Source organism: Mesoplodon densirostris, chromosome 4 (assembly GCF_025265405.1).
Source record: "Mesoplodon densirostris isolate mMesDen1 chromosome 4, mMesDen1 primary haplotype, whole genome shotgun sequence".
In the NCBI taxonomy this organism is placed as follows: Eukaryota; Metazoa; Chordata; class Mammalia; order Artiodactyla; family Ziphiidae; genus Mesoplodon; species Mesoplodon densirostris.
The window spans coordinates 941,026-956,776 of record NC_082664.1 but is presented as its reverse complement, the minus strand read 5'-3'; the positions used below and the strand labels follow the sequence as shown (position 1 = coordinate 956,776).

The window sequence follows — 15,751 nt, the reverse complement described above, 5'->3', positions numbered from 1 at the left end:
CTGCAGGGCGGGAGGAGAGGGGTGCCATGAGATGTGCCTCCTGCCCCGCCATAGGGATGCTTCTGCCCACATACTGGACTCCAGGGGGCAATGTAGGGAGTGGGGCAGGAGATGCCTTCTTCAAAGCCCCAGGACTCCTCCCAGCTGAGCTAATATTCAGTATCAGGCCAGCTGCTTCCCTCCTCTGTTGGGGTGCGGTGGGGTGGAATAAAAGGCTCCACAAGGGTGACAAAGGCCATCCCCTCCACTCCAAGAAACTTCAGTGTTTGAGAGCAGGGCCCCAGGATCTACCCATGTTTTGTAATCTGCTTTCAGCCCCCATTCATCCTGGTCTTCCCACAATGTCTCTGGCAGGTGCTGGAGGTATTGCTCAGTAGGTGCTCAGTAAATACAGCAACATTGAACAGTGTAGACTTGGCCGAGTGAGTCTTGGTCAAGTCACTTAGTTTAACCTCTCAGGCTCAGCTTCGTCTGTTAAATGGGAGTGTGAAGATCGTAGGAGGTTAATTAAAAGTGAGAAAATGGATGAGAAGCTTTGACTCTAGGGTCTGGTATAAAGTAGGGGCTAAATTATGTTAACCCCTCCCCCCCACATAACATAACATTTACCATTTAAATCATTTTGAGCATACAGTTCTATGGCATTAACTACATTCACGTTGTTGTACAAATAGTCTCAGCATCCACCTCCAGAACTTATTCATTTTCCCTATGGAAAATTGTGTATCAGTTTCTCTAAGTTTTTGCCAACATTTGTTATTTTTAGCTTTCTTGATTGTAGGCCTTCTAGTGTGTGGAGGGGTCGGTGTTGTGGTGTTAACTTGCATTTCATCACGACTAATGACGATTAACATCTCTTCATGTGCTTGCTGACCATTTGTATGTCTTATCTGGAGAAGGGTCTTTTGAAGTCCTTTTTCCATTTAAAACATTGGGTTGTTTGCCGAATCCCGCCAAGCGCTCCTCCTGGCGGCGTTGGTGTCGGTGAGTCCAGCCTGGAGCGGTCTCCGCGCCGCAGGGGCCCGCGCCCCGGGGCATCGCTAGCTGCCTCTCAGGAGAGGAGACTCCCGCCCCCCGGCGCCCGTGCCTGGAGCACCGAGATCGTGCTGCGCCGCGCGGACGCGGCGCCGGCGGGGGCGGGTCTTGCTCGGCATTGGCTGCGGGTCACCTGAGCGCAGCGGCGTTCTGCGCGCCTCTCCCGGAAGAGAGTGTCCTGAAAGTGGGCGTTCCGGCCAGAGCGCACCTGGCGCGGGGCGTCCTCGGGGCTCCTCGCCGTCGGCACCACGCGAGCTGGCGGGGGTCTAGGGAGCCAGCGCCCGGCGGCTGGGAATGACCCGTCCCGGGGGTCCCTGGCACCCCAGCGGCATCCGAGCGCGGAGTGGAGGGCTGCGGACCGCAGGTAAGGGGACAGGGGTTGGTGGGGGTGGGTGAAGGAACGAGGAATTACACCAGAGCTGTTTGGTACAGGGGCAGAAACAGAAAACTCAGACGTAGCACTGCAGAGGCCATGGGAGTTAAGTTGTAAATGCTGCTGGCTTTCAGTAGCCTGCAGCCATTCTCTTCTGTAGCTGATGGGATACAAAGCTCTACTGGGTTGTTCTTTGCACGGGATAGTCTTGTTTTGCAGAAATTCAGCTCATAGCCATACTTGATGTGTAAGTGTAAGGTCGGATCTTAACAAACGGCATCGCGAAACGGAGGAAAGCTTCAAGTGAGCTTTATTAGGGGGCGTTCCCGGGCGAGGTTCACTCGTCCGAGAGAAGGGGGCCAGAGAAGTCGCCCCCGGGCGAGGGCTGGGCAAGATTTTATAGGGGAAGAAGGGAAAGGGGTGTGGTGCATCTGGGAGGGCGCAGGGAATTCCTTATCTGGTGGTCTCTTCGGGTGTCGTGGCACTATCTGGTGCCTGTTCCATCAGTCTTGGGACCGCTAGTCCCGTCCCTCGAAAGGCGGGAAGGCTGGGCCGGGTGGAAAGCCCCCAGGTCAGTTCCTGGAACTGGGTGGTCCGGAATGTCTCCAGGTCAGTTTCTGGAATTGGGTGGTCCGGAGAGTTTCGGTCTGATGCAACCTGTGAATCTGATTGCGTTCCCCTGCCTCGGGCCAGTTGGCCTTACATCCCGACATCTTTGGTGTAATGGGGTGGCGTTCCGATCTCTGGCTACTTCATGCTGAATGGGGGCATCGAAAGGGGAGTCGGGCGACCAGAGGTCCGAGGCTTAGGGGAAACCAGTGGGGGTTTCTGTAGGAAGCAAGGTGTAAGGACCGAGGAACATTTGGTTTGTGGCCACCCGAGAGACTTCCTCCATGCGCTGGCGAAGGAACCTAAGAAAACGGGGCAAACATGAGCAAGATACAGATGAGAATTAAGGGGCCTCAGATTAGTGTTAGCCAGGTATAGAGGGTGGATCGCCACCAATCGGGAATTGGGGAGGCGGACTGTTGGTGTTTGCGTTGGAGTAGTTCTCTTAAGCGATGGAGGGCGTTTACAGCAGCATTCCTCCTGTAGGAAGAGGCAGGTACCTCCTTTGGCGGCCGTCAGGAGATCCACGACTCGTCAATTCTGGAGAGCGACTCGGGCTATGGAGGTGATTTGGCACTGGAGAGAGGAGATGGAGGCGGCGGAGCCTTCAATGGCTAGCTGGAGTTTATGTTCTAAGTCGCGGGATGTTGAAACACTATGTGTTATAGCTCCCCCCCGCCCCCCCCGAGGCCTGCAGCGACCAGGGAGGAGGCGAGAGAGATGCCTGCGACCAGAGGAAGAAAGATAGCTCTTTTTTGTCGGGTAAGGGGCGGCGTGATTAGCGAGGAAAATTCGGCTTGGCTCTACAGTATGAGTTGTGGGACGAGAGTAACAGGGATACATGGGAAGGGGGAGGAAGAATTGATCTCTTTTGTGAGGGAATCATTGCACCACAAAAACATGCCTGGTGGTGCTTCAATTGATGTGTTTACCGTGAGGGATGGGTTGCAAAGAAACCCATTATCAGGTAGATTTGGGCGGCTGCCGTAACAGATAGATTTTTTTGAATCAAGGAATATGGGGACTTTTAACGGGGAAAAAGGTGGGTTTGGGGATGTGTAGGAAGTAGAATTGAAGGGCTGGTCGAGTGGGACAGCAGCCAAGGGTGGACGGCCAAGCGAGGCACATAGAAAGCAGTCGGAGATGTTACCTATTCCTGTGTGGTTGAGTATCTGTAGTGTTTGTTTGGTCAGTTCGGCTGCTGCTGCTAGGGCCCGAAGGCATGGTTGTCATCCCTGAATGGTTGGGTCTAGCTGTTTGGAGAGGTAAGCCACGGGGCGGTAGGAAGGCCCTACAGGCTGGGCAAGGAGTCTAGTGGCTATTGAGGCCCGTTCATCCACAAAAAGGTGAAAAGGTCGGTTTGGGTTGGGCAGAGAAAGGGGAGGAGAAGATATCAGAGCGTTACGGAGGGTGAGAAAGGCCTGTTGAACGGCGGAAGGAGAGGTGAGGGGTCCTTGAGGGGTTTCCTTAGCGGCTAGATATAAGGGTTTAGCGAGGAGAGCAAAGTTAGGGATCCAGTGTCGGAAAAATCCTATAAGGCCCAAAAAGGAGAGAATTTGTTCCGCTGTTTCCGGAGGCTGGGGTTCACGGATAATCCGGGTGCGATCGGCTGTTAGACCTTTTGTGGTAGGGGTAAGGTGGAGCCCCAGGTAGGTTACAGAAGATACAGATAACTGAGCCTTGGCTGGGGAGACCCGATAACCGCGAGAGCCAAGGTAATTGAGGAGATCTGCAGTATGTAGCCTTGAGAGGCTGAGAGATGGGCTACAAAGGAGGAGGTCATGTACATATTGAAGGAGATTGCTGGGGGTAAGGGAGCAGGAAGTGAGGTCCCGTGCCAGCGCCTGACCGAAGAGGTGAGGACTCTTGTGGAAGCCCTGGGGAAGAACTGTCCAGGTGAGCTGAACGGAAGTATGAGTATCCGGATCCGTCTAGGTAAAGGCGAAGAGGAAATAGGAGTCGGGATGTAGGTGGATAGTGAAAAAGGCATCTTTGAGATCCAGAACCATAAAGTTGGGTTGTGGATGGGGGGATATGGGAGAGCAAGGTGTATGGGTTTGGTACTACTGGGTGGAGAGGAATTATGGCCTCATTGATTAGTCGGAGGTCCTGGACCAGGCGATAATCCACAGAGGCCTTGCGGACAGGCAGGATGGGGGTGTTGCAGGGAGAGTCAATGGGGATAAGGAGTGCCTGGCTTAGGAGTCTGGTGATAATAGGTCGTAGGCCCCTAAGGTGAGTCTCAGAGATGGGAAATTGGGGCCTTGATGGAAATTTGGAGGGGTTCTTTAGGCGGATGAGGACGGGGGAATGGTGTGTTGCTATTATGGGCTTAGAAGCATCCCAGACATGGGGATTGATTGGGTTCGGTGTGATTGGAAGAGGGGGATAGGAGGGGGAGGGTTCTAGAGACAGGCCGAGAAGAGGAAGCAGGAGTTGGGAGGAGGGGACCTTAGGGTCAAGTCTATCCAGCTGGAGGGAGGCCCCTAAGTGGAAAAGGACATCTCGGCCTAGCAAGGGAACTGGGCAGGATGGTATGACTAAGAAGGAATGAGTAAAAGGGAGTCCTTCGATATGACATGGGAGTGGACCGGTCTGGAGTGGGAAGGATGTTTTGCCATCAATACCCATGACCGAGATCTGGGAAGGAGAAACTGGCTCGGAATAAGTAGGCAGGACCGAATAGGTAGCCCTCGTGTCCACCAGAAATGAAATGGACTTATCCGCTACCTGTAGCGTTACCCTGGGCTCGGTGAGGGTGATGGGGGTCTTCGAGTCCGGGTGCCGTCAGTCGTCAGCCAATCCCAGCAGTTCGAGTGGTAATGCCATTGGGTCGGCCCGCCCCCCCACGTGGAGACGCTGAGGGAGGGCCAGTCGTAGGGCAGTCACTCTTCCAGTGGCCCGTTAACCCGCAGCTGGGACAGGGCTTAGAAGGAGGTCGGGGATTGGGACATTGGCGAGCCCTGTGGCCTTCTTTTCTGCATTTGAAGCAGGCCCCCGGCGGGGTTGCCTTTTGCGGACCCCATGGATGCTGTGATACATGGGAGATGGCCGGGCTTAGGGCAGCTACAAGAGGTTGGGTTTGGAGGGCCACCTTCTGGTGCATCCGAGCCTGTCAGCTGGATCCTGCCAAATCCTCACGGCCATTGTAGACTTTAAAGGCCATCTTTACCAGATCTCGAATAGGGGTTTGAGGGTCATCTTCTGCCCGTTTTAATTTCTTTCGGATGTCCGGGGCTGATTGGGTGATAAAATGGGTGGCTAGGACCGCTGCCCCTGCCGGGGTGTCGGGATCCAGCTGGGTGTAGAGAGTTAAGGCCGCTGTAAGGCGATTGAGAAAGATAGCTGGATTTTCGTTAGGTTCTTGGATTATCTCTTTTAGTTTTTCAAAATTGACTACCTTATGAGCAACAGCCTGCATGCCAGCCAGGAGGCACTGGATCATGAGGTCGTGTTTATGACGGCCATCTTGGCCATCCTGATAAGTCCAGCCTGGATTGGTACCAGGTACAGCAGTCACTCCGACAGGCATGGAGTTGTCAGTAAGGTGAACCTGATCTGCATGGTTTCGGGCAGCAGTTTGAATTCTTTCCCTCTCATCAGGGGTCAGAGTAGAAGATAGGATCACAGAGATATCACACCAGGTTAGATCGTAAGCTTGAGAGAGGTAGCGAAATTATTTGATGTAGCGGGAAGAGTCGGCCGGAAAGGAGCCTAATCGCGTTTCTATTAGAGAGAGAACTTGGAGGGAAAAGGGAACATGAACTCTAACTAATCCTTCCGCTCCTTCTACCTCCCTCAGAGGGCAGAGGAGATTTGGATCTTGGGAGTCGTGAGAGCGTGTATGTGCACTAATTGGCGAAGCAAGGGGAGAGGGAGGAGAAACCGTTGAGGGAGGCGGGGGAGCGGTTGGATGGGCCGGAGCGGCTGCGGGATGAGGAGGGACCGCTTCAGGGTTGGGTGGAGGCTGGAGAGGAGCTCTGGAGGGGGGAGAGGCGAGAGATTCGGGTGGGTCGCCTAGTGGAGAGGAGTCATCATCAAAGGAAATTAGGGGCTTGGATGTAGGAGCTGTCTGTTTGGCAAGAAAGATCTGGGAAGTGGAACAATCGACGTACAGGGAGGGGCAGGAGCGTAAATACCAGAAGGCCTGAACATAGGGGACCTCGGATCATTTGCCCATCCTGCGGCAGTAATTATCTAGGTCACGGAGGATGTTAAAACTGAATGTCCCTTCAGGAGTCCATTTGGATTGATTGTCTAGAGGATATTGTGGCCTGGCCACAGTGGAATAGAAAATAAGCCGTCGGCAACGGAGAACTTGGGAGAAACCGAGGGCTGTAAAATTGGCTAGGAGACACCCCAGGGGTGTCTTAGAATCTGGTTTCGATTCTGAGGTTCCCATGACCCCCAGTCTGTCCCTGAGTGAATGGAGAAGGAGAGAGGCGTGCCTGGTCTCAGTCTCCAGTTCACGGCAGGTCGGAGGGCAGTCAGGTGATTGGGACGTCTCCACAGTTCCATAGACCTCACTTGCTATATGGTCGGTCTTTTGATATATGTATTTAATAGGTATTTGTACACGTATGGTAACCCTAATCTTAATTTTTCCATTCACCCCACCTATCCTTTTAGATAAGCATACTTCTAAGTCTGTGAGTGTCTTTCTCTGTGGAAATATGTTCATTTGTGTTAGTTATTAGTTAACACCTATAAGTGATATCATAGGATATAGGTTTTTGCTTTCTGACTTACCTCATGTTCTGTGATTATCTCCAAGCTCATCTATGGTGCCTCAAATAGCAGTGTTTCATTGTTTTCCATGGCTAATATTCTGTTGTATAAATAGACCACTTCTTCTTTATCTGTTCATCTGTTGATGAACCTTTTGGTTGCTTCACTGTCTTGGCTATTGTGAATAAGGCTGCAGTGCAGATTTTGCAGCCCGGGTCTTCTTGATTCAGGTCTCAGGTGAGAGGCCCAGTGGTGTGACTGCTGGATTGAATGGTACCTCAATTTTTATTTTAATTGCAGCTCCCTTCTGTTCTCATTATTGGCTGTTACCACTTTACATCTCACCAGAAGCTAGAGGGTACAGTGTTCTCTAAAACCCCTTCAATATTTATTGTTTGTAGTCTTTTTGCTGATGGCCAGTTGACTGGCGTGAGTTGAAACCTTTTTGTAGATTAGATTTGCATGTGTCTAATAATTACTGAGGTTGAGCTTTTATCCATTTTCCTTTTTTTAAAAGAGAGTGAGCCAAATTAACCTCTTCATATTATTTTCTTGAAAAATTTGTAGTTTTGAATTTTTTTGGCCATTCCCCACCTCCGCACAGTTGTATAGGGCAGGTGTCCTTTACAGCCCTGAGTCCTTCTGAATGTTAAGTGACCATTAGCTGTGGGTTTAAAGCCGCTCTTGTGGGAAACGGCCACAAGGCGGCAGCATTTCTACATTTCCAACTCTGGGTTTTTGGGCAACAGAGCTTTCCTGGAAATTGTGTTAGTAAGCAGCAAATTAGAGTGGAATGTGCCAGCGAAAAGCCCCAAGAGTTTATATCTCCTAAATTATTGTTTGTTTTTTAAATTTAACTTTTATTAATTATCAGAGCAAATTTGATAAAAATGTAGATTCTCCTAGGTGTACAGTCTCTGATTCATCCTATCAATGTATCTGTCTATTCCTCTTTGGATTCTTTCCCGTGTATGTTATAGAGTGTTGAGTAGACCTCTCTTCGTATTCCATAGGTATTGTGTGATTATATATTTCATATGTATTAGTACATGTCTGTTAACCCCCATATCCTAATTCATACATTCCTTACACCTTTCCATTTGGTTAAACATAATTTGGTTTTCTGAATCTATGTGTGTCCTTCTCTTGGAAATTATTTCATGGGTATCAATTTTTAGGTAACACCTATAAGTGATGTCATAGGATGTCTCTCTTTCGGTTTCTATCTTACTTCATGTTGGGTGATTGTCTGTAGATCCTTCTATGGTGGTGCCAACGGCACTGTTCCCTGCTTTTTCATGGCTAATATTCCATTGTGTACATGGACGACTTCTTCTTGGTGCATTTTTCTGTTGATGGACATTTTGGTTTCTTCCAGGTCTTGGGATGGTACATGTTGCTGCAGTGCAGGATTGCCAGCCTGTGTCTTTTTGATTCTGGTCTAATCAGGTGATAACCCCATGAGTGGGCCTACAAGATCACATGGTAGCTCCATTTTTACCCTTAAACGCACCTCCAATCTGGTCTCACTACTGGCTGTTACCAGGTTTCATCCCACCAGCAGCTAAAGGGTACACAGTTCTCTAAAACCCCTTCAGCATTTATTCTTTTAGACTTTTTTTGCTGATAATCATTCTGACGGCTGTGAGGTGAACGTTTTCGTACACTGGACTTGCATGGCTTTATTAATTCCTGATGTTCAGCCCTTTTCCGTTCCCAATTTTTTAAGAAACAAAGAAAGGAAAAGAAACAGAAGCCAAATGTGCATAAATTATGCCTCTTGAAACTGTCGTTTTGAAATATGGACGTCTTTTGAATTTTTTGGTCGATATATGACCCCAGGATTTGTTTTCAGGGCAGGTGTCATTTACAGGCCTGAAATTATTTTGAATATCCACTGACCATTAGCGCTGGGATTAAAGCTGCTGTTGTGTGAAACGGCCACAAGGTGGCAGCAGTTCTCCCTTACCAAATCTGGTTACTAGGGCAACAGAGCCTCAATGGAAGTCGTGTTCTAGGTTATAACTTAGAATGCAGTGTGGCAGGAAAAAGCCCCTTAAGTTTATGTCTCACTACTTCTTGTTCGTTGTTTTTATTTAATTTTTATTTTTTATCACAGAAAGTTTGATTACAGGGTTTGGCTTGTTCTAGGTGTGCAAGATGTGGTTGTTTTACACATAAACATATGTCTATTCTTCCTGGGATCCTTATCCCATGTACGTTATGACAGAATGTTGAATAGTCTTCTCTTGGTATTCCGTAGGTCTTTGGTGATTATATATTTCACCTGTGTTTGTATACGTCTGTTAACCCCAATATCCTAATGTATCCAATCCTCACACCTTTCCATTGGTGAACCATAAATTTGTTTAATGAATCTCTGATAGCCCTTCTCTGTGGGAATATCTTCACTGGTATCAATTTTTAGGTAACACCTATAAGTGATATCATATGATACGTGTATTTCTCTTTCTTACTCCAGGTTGTGTGATTACATCTAGAATCATCTACAGTGCTGCACAGGGCAATGTGTCCGTTTTTTCCTTGGCTAATATTTTGTCTGTACTTGTACCAGTTCTTCTTTGTCCACTCATCTGTTGCTGGACTTTTTGGTTACTTCCATATCTTGGCTATTGTAATACTGTGCAGTGCACATTTGCCTTCCTGTGCCTTTCCAATTCTGTCTTCTTTGGTTATAGGTCCAGGAATGGGCCTGCTGAATGATATTGTAGCTCAATGTGTACCTTTTAAAGGCATCTCCATTCTGTTCTCATTAGTGGATCTTTCAAGGGTACGGCCAACTGAAAGTTGAGGTTATGCATTTCTCCACAAACACTTCAGCATTTATTGTTTATAGGTTTCTTGCTGATGGTTATTCTGAGGTGTACCAGCTGAAACCTCTTTGTAGCTGAATTTGCGTGTGTCTCATAATCTGTTGAAATTAAGCTTTAAGGCATGTCCATTTTATTTTTCAAACTGTGATTACAGCTTAGCTCTACAAAGTGTTTTCTTAAAGTATGTGTCACATTTTGAAATTTATTGGCCATTACCTCCCTCAAGGCATTTTGTGGGCAGGTCTCATTTACAGCCATGCAGTACTTGTTCACATGAAGTGACCATTAGCACAGGTTTTAAGCTGCTTTTGCAGGTAACGGACAGAGTGTGGCAGCCTTTCTACGTTCCCCATGCTGGTACTAAGGAAACAGACCTTCCTGCCACTGGTGTTCCTCGGTTATAAATTAGAGAGGAATGTGCCCAGATAAACCCCCAATTGCTTCTGTCTCCTTACTTATCTTTGTTTTTAAATTTATACTTTTTATTGGAGTAATATTCCATTGTGTACATGGACCACTGCTTCTTGGTGCACTCCTCTGTTGATGGACATTTTCGTTGCTTCCAAGTGTTGGCTATGGTAAGTATTGCTGGAGTGCAGAACTGCCAGTCTGTGAGGTTTTGATTCTCATTTTCTCAGGTGACAGGTCCAGCAGTGGGTATGACTGATTGCCTGGTAGCGCAATGTTTCCCTTTTCAAAGCACCTCCATTGTGTTTTCATTAGTGGCTCTTACCACGTCCCCCTTAGAACGGAGGGTACGCACTTCTCCACAATTGCTTCAGCATTTATTGCTTGAAGCATTTTGTTAATGGCCATTCTGACTGCTGTGAGCTGATAGGTTTTTGTAATTTGGGTTTGCATGTCTTTATAAATTCCTAAAACTCATCATTTTTCCAAGCTTTTTTTGTTTGTGTTTTTTAAAAAAGGAGAAAGAAGTATGCATACAATAAACCTTTTCAAATTGTCCTCTTGGAAGGTTGCCCTCTTTTCAATTTCTTATTCAATTTTCGACCCCAGGATTATTTTGGTGGACAGGTGTCATTACAGAACTGCAAGATTGGTGAATAGTTAGTGACCATTAGCAGTGGGTTTAAAGCTGCAGTTGTGTGAAACGGCCACTAGGAGGCAGCATTTCTCCATTCCCCAATCTGGGTAGTAGGGCAGCAGAGCCTTTCTGGAAGTCGTGTTCCTAGGTTGTAAATTAGAATGGAATGTGCCAGGAGAAACCCCCATACGTTTATGTCTCATTACTTCTTGTTGGTTGTCTTAATTTTTGTAATCGGTGTAATGATTAGAATATTGTTTGTCCTAGGTGTACACAATCTGGTTCATTTGTACATTTCATATGTCTATTCATATACAGATCCTCTTCCCATGCAAAATATTACACAGTGTTCCGTAGACCTCCCTTGCTATATGGTCGGTCTTTTTGACACATGTATATAATATGTATTGGTATACATAACACTGATCTTCATTTATCCATTCCCCCCACCTTTCCTTTTAGATAAGTATATTTTTTCCTACATTTGTTATTGTCTTTCTCTGTGGAAATACGTATATTTGGGTCAGCTATTAGATAACGCCTATAAGTAATATCATAGGATATAGGTCTTTTGCTTTGCAAATTACCTCATGTTCCATGATTATCTCTTAGCTCATTTGTGGTGCCTCAAAGAGCAGTGTTTCATTGTTTTAAATGGGGAACGATCCATTGTGTACATGGACCTCTACTTCATTATCCATTCACCTGTTGATGGACATTTTGGTTGCTTCACCATCTTGGCTATTGTGAATAAGGCCACACAGTGCAGCTGTTGCAGCCTGTGTCTTCCCGATTCTGAACTTCTCAGGTGAGAGGCCTAGCGGTGGGCCTGCTGCGTCGAATGGTACCTCAATTTTTACTTTGCTAACGCAGCTCCTTTCTGTTCTCATTATTGGCTGTTACCACTTTACATCTCACCAGCAGCTAGAAGGTACACAGTTCTCTAAAACTCCTTCAGTGTTTACTGTGTGTAGACTTTTTGCTGATCGTCAGTGGACAGGTGTGAGTTGTAAACTTTTTGTAGATTAGAGTTGCATGAATCTAATAATTCCTGAGGTTGAGCGTTTATTCATTTTCCTTTTTTTTTTTTAAAGAGAGTCAAACTTACGTCTTCATAATATATTCTTGAAACATTTGCCTGTTCTGAAATTTTTTGTCCATTCCCTTCCGCAGCACAATTTTTTTAGGGCAGGTGTCCTTTACAGCGCTGAGTCCTTGTGAATGTTAAGTGACCATTAGCTGTGGGCTTAAAGCCGCGCTTGTGGGAAACGTCCACAAACCGGCAGCATTTGTACATTTCCCACTCCGTTTTTGGGCAGTACAGCCTTCCAGGAAATCGTGTTAGTAGGCTGCAAATTAGAGTAGAATGTGCCAGGGAAAACCCCCAAGAGCTTATATCTCCTTTCTTCTTGATTGTTTTTAAATTTAGTTTTTATTAATTATCAGAGCAAATTCGATAAAAAAATATTTTGTTTCTCCTAGGTGTACAGAATCTGGTTCATTATATCAATGTATCTGTCTACTCATCTTTGGAGCCCTTCCTGTGTAGGTTATTACAGAGTGTTGAGTAGACCTTTCTTGGTATTCCATAGGTATTTTGTGATTAAACATTTCATATGTATTAGTACATGTCTCTTAACCCCCATATCCTAATTCATCCATTCCTTACAACTTTCCATCAGGTTAAACGTACTTTTATTTTCTTAATCCATGCTTTTCCTTCTCTTGGAAATAAGTTCGTGGGTATCAATTTTTAGTTAACACCTATAAGTGATGTCATAGGATGTCTGTCTTTCCATTTTTTTCATACTTCAAGTTTGGTGATGATCTTTATTAGGTCCTTCTATGGTGGTGCACACGGCACACTTTTATTCTATTCCATGGCTAATATTCCATTGTGTACATGGACCACTTCTTCCTTGTACATTTTTCTGTTGATGGACATTTTGGGTTCTTCCAAGTCTTGGCTATGGTTAATGTTCCTGCAGTGCAGGATTGCCAGCCGGTACCTTTTTCATTCTGGTCTGCTCAGGTGGTAGGCGCATGAAAGGACCTACCAGATCACATGGCAGCTCAATTTTTACCTTTAAAGGCACCGCCACTCTCTTCTCCCTACTGTCTCTTACCAGTTTATCCACCCGCAGCGGCTAGAGGGTACACAGTTCTCTAAAACCTTTTCAGCATTTATACCTTTGTACACTATCCTCCTGGTGATCATTCTGATGGCTGTGTGGTAAAGGTTTCTGTAGATTGGATTTGCAATCTTTATTAATTGCTGACGTTGAGCATTCCCATTCCTTTTTTAAAGAAAAAAAAAGCAAGAAAACACAAAATGTGCTTAAAATATGCCTCTTGATTCTGTTTTTGAAATGTTGACGTCTTTTGAATTTTCTGGTCGATTTACGACCCCAGGATTTTTTTCTTTGATGGTAGGTGTCTATTACAGGCCTGCAATTATTTTGAAAATTAAGTGACCACTAGCGCTGGGTTCAAAGCTCCTGTTGTGTGGAACGGCCAGAAGACAGAAGCATTTCTCCTTACCAAATCTGGTTACTAGGGCAAGACAGCCATAATGGAAGTTGTGCTGTAGGTTGTAAATTAGAATGGAAAGTGCCAGGAAAATCCCTTTAAGATTACGTCTCATTCCATCCTGTTCGTTTTTTAACTTAATTATTATTTTTGATCACAGCCAATTTGATTACAATGTTTTCTTTGTTCTAGGTGTGCAAGATGGGGATGTTTTACACATATACATATATCTAGTCTTCTTCAGATCCTTTTCCCATGTAGGTTATGACACAATGTTGAGTAGTCTTCTCTTGGTATGCCGTAGGTCTTTGGTGATTATATATTTCACATGCGTTTGTATATCTCTGTTAACCCCAATAATGTAATGTATCCAATCCTCACACCTTTCCTTATGGTGGACCCTAAGTTGGTTTAATGAATCTGTAATTGCCTTTCTCTGTGGAAATATCTTCATTGTTATCAACTTTTAGCTCACACCTATAAGTGATATGATAGGATATGTGTCTTTTGCTTTCTCACTTACCACAACTCGGGTGATTACTTCTAGACTCATCGATGGTGCTGCAAATGGCATTGTTTCATTTTTTCCCCAGCTAATATTCCATCTCTACATGTAGCAGTTCTTCTTTGTCCACCCATCTGTTGCTGGACTTTTTGGTTGCTTCCATATCTTGGCTATTGTAATATGTGCAGTGCACATTTGCCTTCCTGTGCCTTTCCAATTCTGTCTTCTTTGGTTGTAGGTCCAGGAATGGGCCTGCTGGTTTATATTGTAGCTCAATGTTTACCTTTTAAAGGCATCTCCATTCTGTTCTCATTAGTGGCTCTTTCCAGGGTACATCCCACTGAAAGTTGAGGGTATGCATTTCTCCACAACACCTTCAGCATACATGCATTCATTCATTCATTCATTTATTTTCGTTTGTTTGTTTTGCGGTACACGGGCCTCTCACTGTTGTGGCCTATCCCGTTGCGGAGCACAGGCACCCGCGGCATGTGGGATCTTCCCAGAACGGAGTACGAACCCGCGTCCCCTGCATCGCAGGTGGACTCTCAACCACTGCGCCACCAGGGAAGCCCCAGCAGTTATTGATTATGGGTTTCGTGCTGAAGGTTATTCTGAGGGGTGTGAACTGATACCTCTTTGTGGTTGAATTTCCGTGTGTCTCATAATCCCTTGACATTAAGCTTTAAGGCATGTCCTTCTTATTTTTCAAACTGTGATTACAGCTTAGCTCTTCAAAGTGTTTTCTTTTTATTTATTTTATTTTTTTTTCTTTTTGCGGTATGCGGGCCTCTCACTGTTGTGGCCTCTCCCGTTGCGGAGCACAGGCTCCGGATGCGCAGGCCCAGAGGCCGTGGCTCATTGGCCCAGCCGCTCCGCGGCATATGGGATCCTCCCAGACCGGGGCACGAACCCGTATCCCCTGCATCGGCAGGCGGACTCTCAACCACTACGCCACCAGGGAGGCCCTCAAAGTGTTTTCTTAAAGTATGTGTCACATTTTGAAATTTTTTGGCCATTACCTCCCTCAAGACATTTTGAGGGCAGGTTTCATTTACAGCCCTGCAGTACTTGTTCACATGAAGTGACCATTAGCACAGGCTTTAAAGCTGCTTTTGCAGGGAACAGCCAGAGGGTGGCAGCCTTTCTAAGTTCCCCACGCTGGTACTAGGGAAACAGACCTTCCTGCCACTGGTGTTCCTCGGTTATAAATTAGAGAGGAATGTGCCCAGATAAACCCCCAAATGCTTACGTCTCCTTACTTATGTTTGTTTTTAAATTTAATTTATACTTTTTATTGGAGTAATATTCCATTGTGTACATGGACCACTGCTTCTTGGTACACTCCTCTGTTGATGGACATTTTCGTTGCTTCCAAGTGTTGGCTATGGTAAGTATTGCTGGAGTGCAGAACTGCCAGTCTGTGAGGTTTTGATTCTCATTTTCTCAGGTGACAGGTCCAGCAGTGGGTATGACTGATTGCCTGGTAGCGCAATGTTTCCCTTTTCAAAGCACCTCCATTGTGTTTTCATTAGTGGCCCTTACCACGTCCCCCTTAGAACGGAGGGTACGCACTTCTCCACAATTGCTTCAGCATTTATTGCTTGCAGCATTTTGTTAATGGCCATTCTGACTGCTGTGAGCTGATAGGTTTTTGTAATTTGGGTTTGCGTGTCTTTACAAATACCTAACATTCATCATTTTTCCAAGCCGTTTTTGTTTCTGTTTAAAAAAAAAAGGAGAAAAAAGTGTGCATACAATATACCTCTTGAAATTGTCTTCTTGGAAGGTTGCCCTCTTTTGAATTTCTTATTCTGTTTTCGACCCCAGGAATTTTTTGGTGGACAGGTGCCATTACAGAACTGCACGTTTGGTGAATAGTTAGTGACCATTAGCAGTGGGTTTAAAGCTGCTATTGTGTGAAACGGTCACAAGAAGGCAGCATTTCTCTATTCCCCAATCTGGGTAGTAGGGAAGGAGAGCCTTTCTGGAAGTCGTGTTCCTAAGTTGTAAATTAGAATGGAATGTGCCAGGAGAAACCCCCATACGTTGGTGTTTCATTACTTCTTGTTGGTTGTCTTAATTTTTGTAAT

The 15,751-nt window shown here is 46.0% G+C and overlaps 1 long non-coding RNA gene across 7 annotated transcripts in view; it reads right to left on the bottom strand.

The window, feature by feature from the left end:
• Positions 1-1,700: 1,700 nt before the first annotated feature.
• LOC132487767 (uncharacterized) overlaps positions 1,701-15,751 on the bottom strand; it is a 348,757-nt gene continuing 334,706 nt past the window's right edge. For 5 of the 7 annotated variants that reach the window (XR_009531683.1, XR_009531682.1, XR_009531688.1 and 2 more), the window contains 2 exons: positions 6,767-15,380; positions 1,701-2,319 (listed from right to left, as the gene is read on the bottom strand). This is a non-coding gene — a long non-coding RNA (uncharacterized LOC132487767). The remainder of the gene's footprint in view (positions 2,320-6,766; positions 15,381-15,751) is intronic. The other 2 variants (XR_009531687.1, XR_009531684.1) reach the window with 2 other exon arrangements.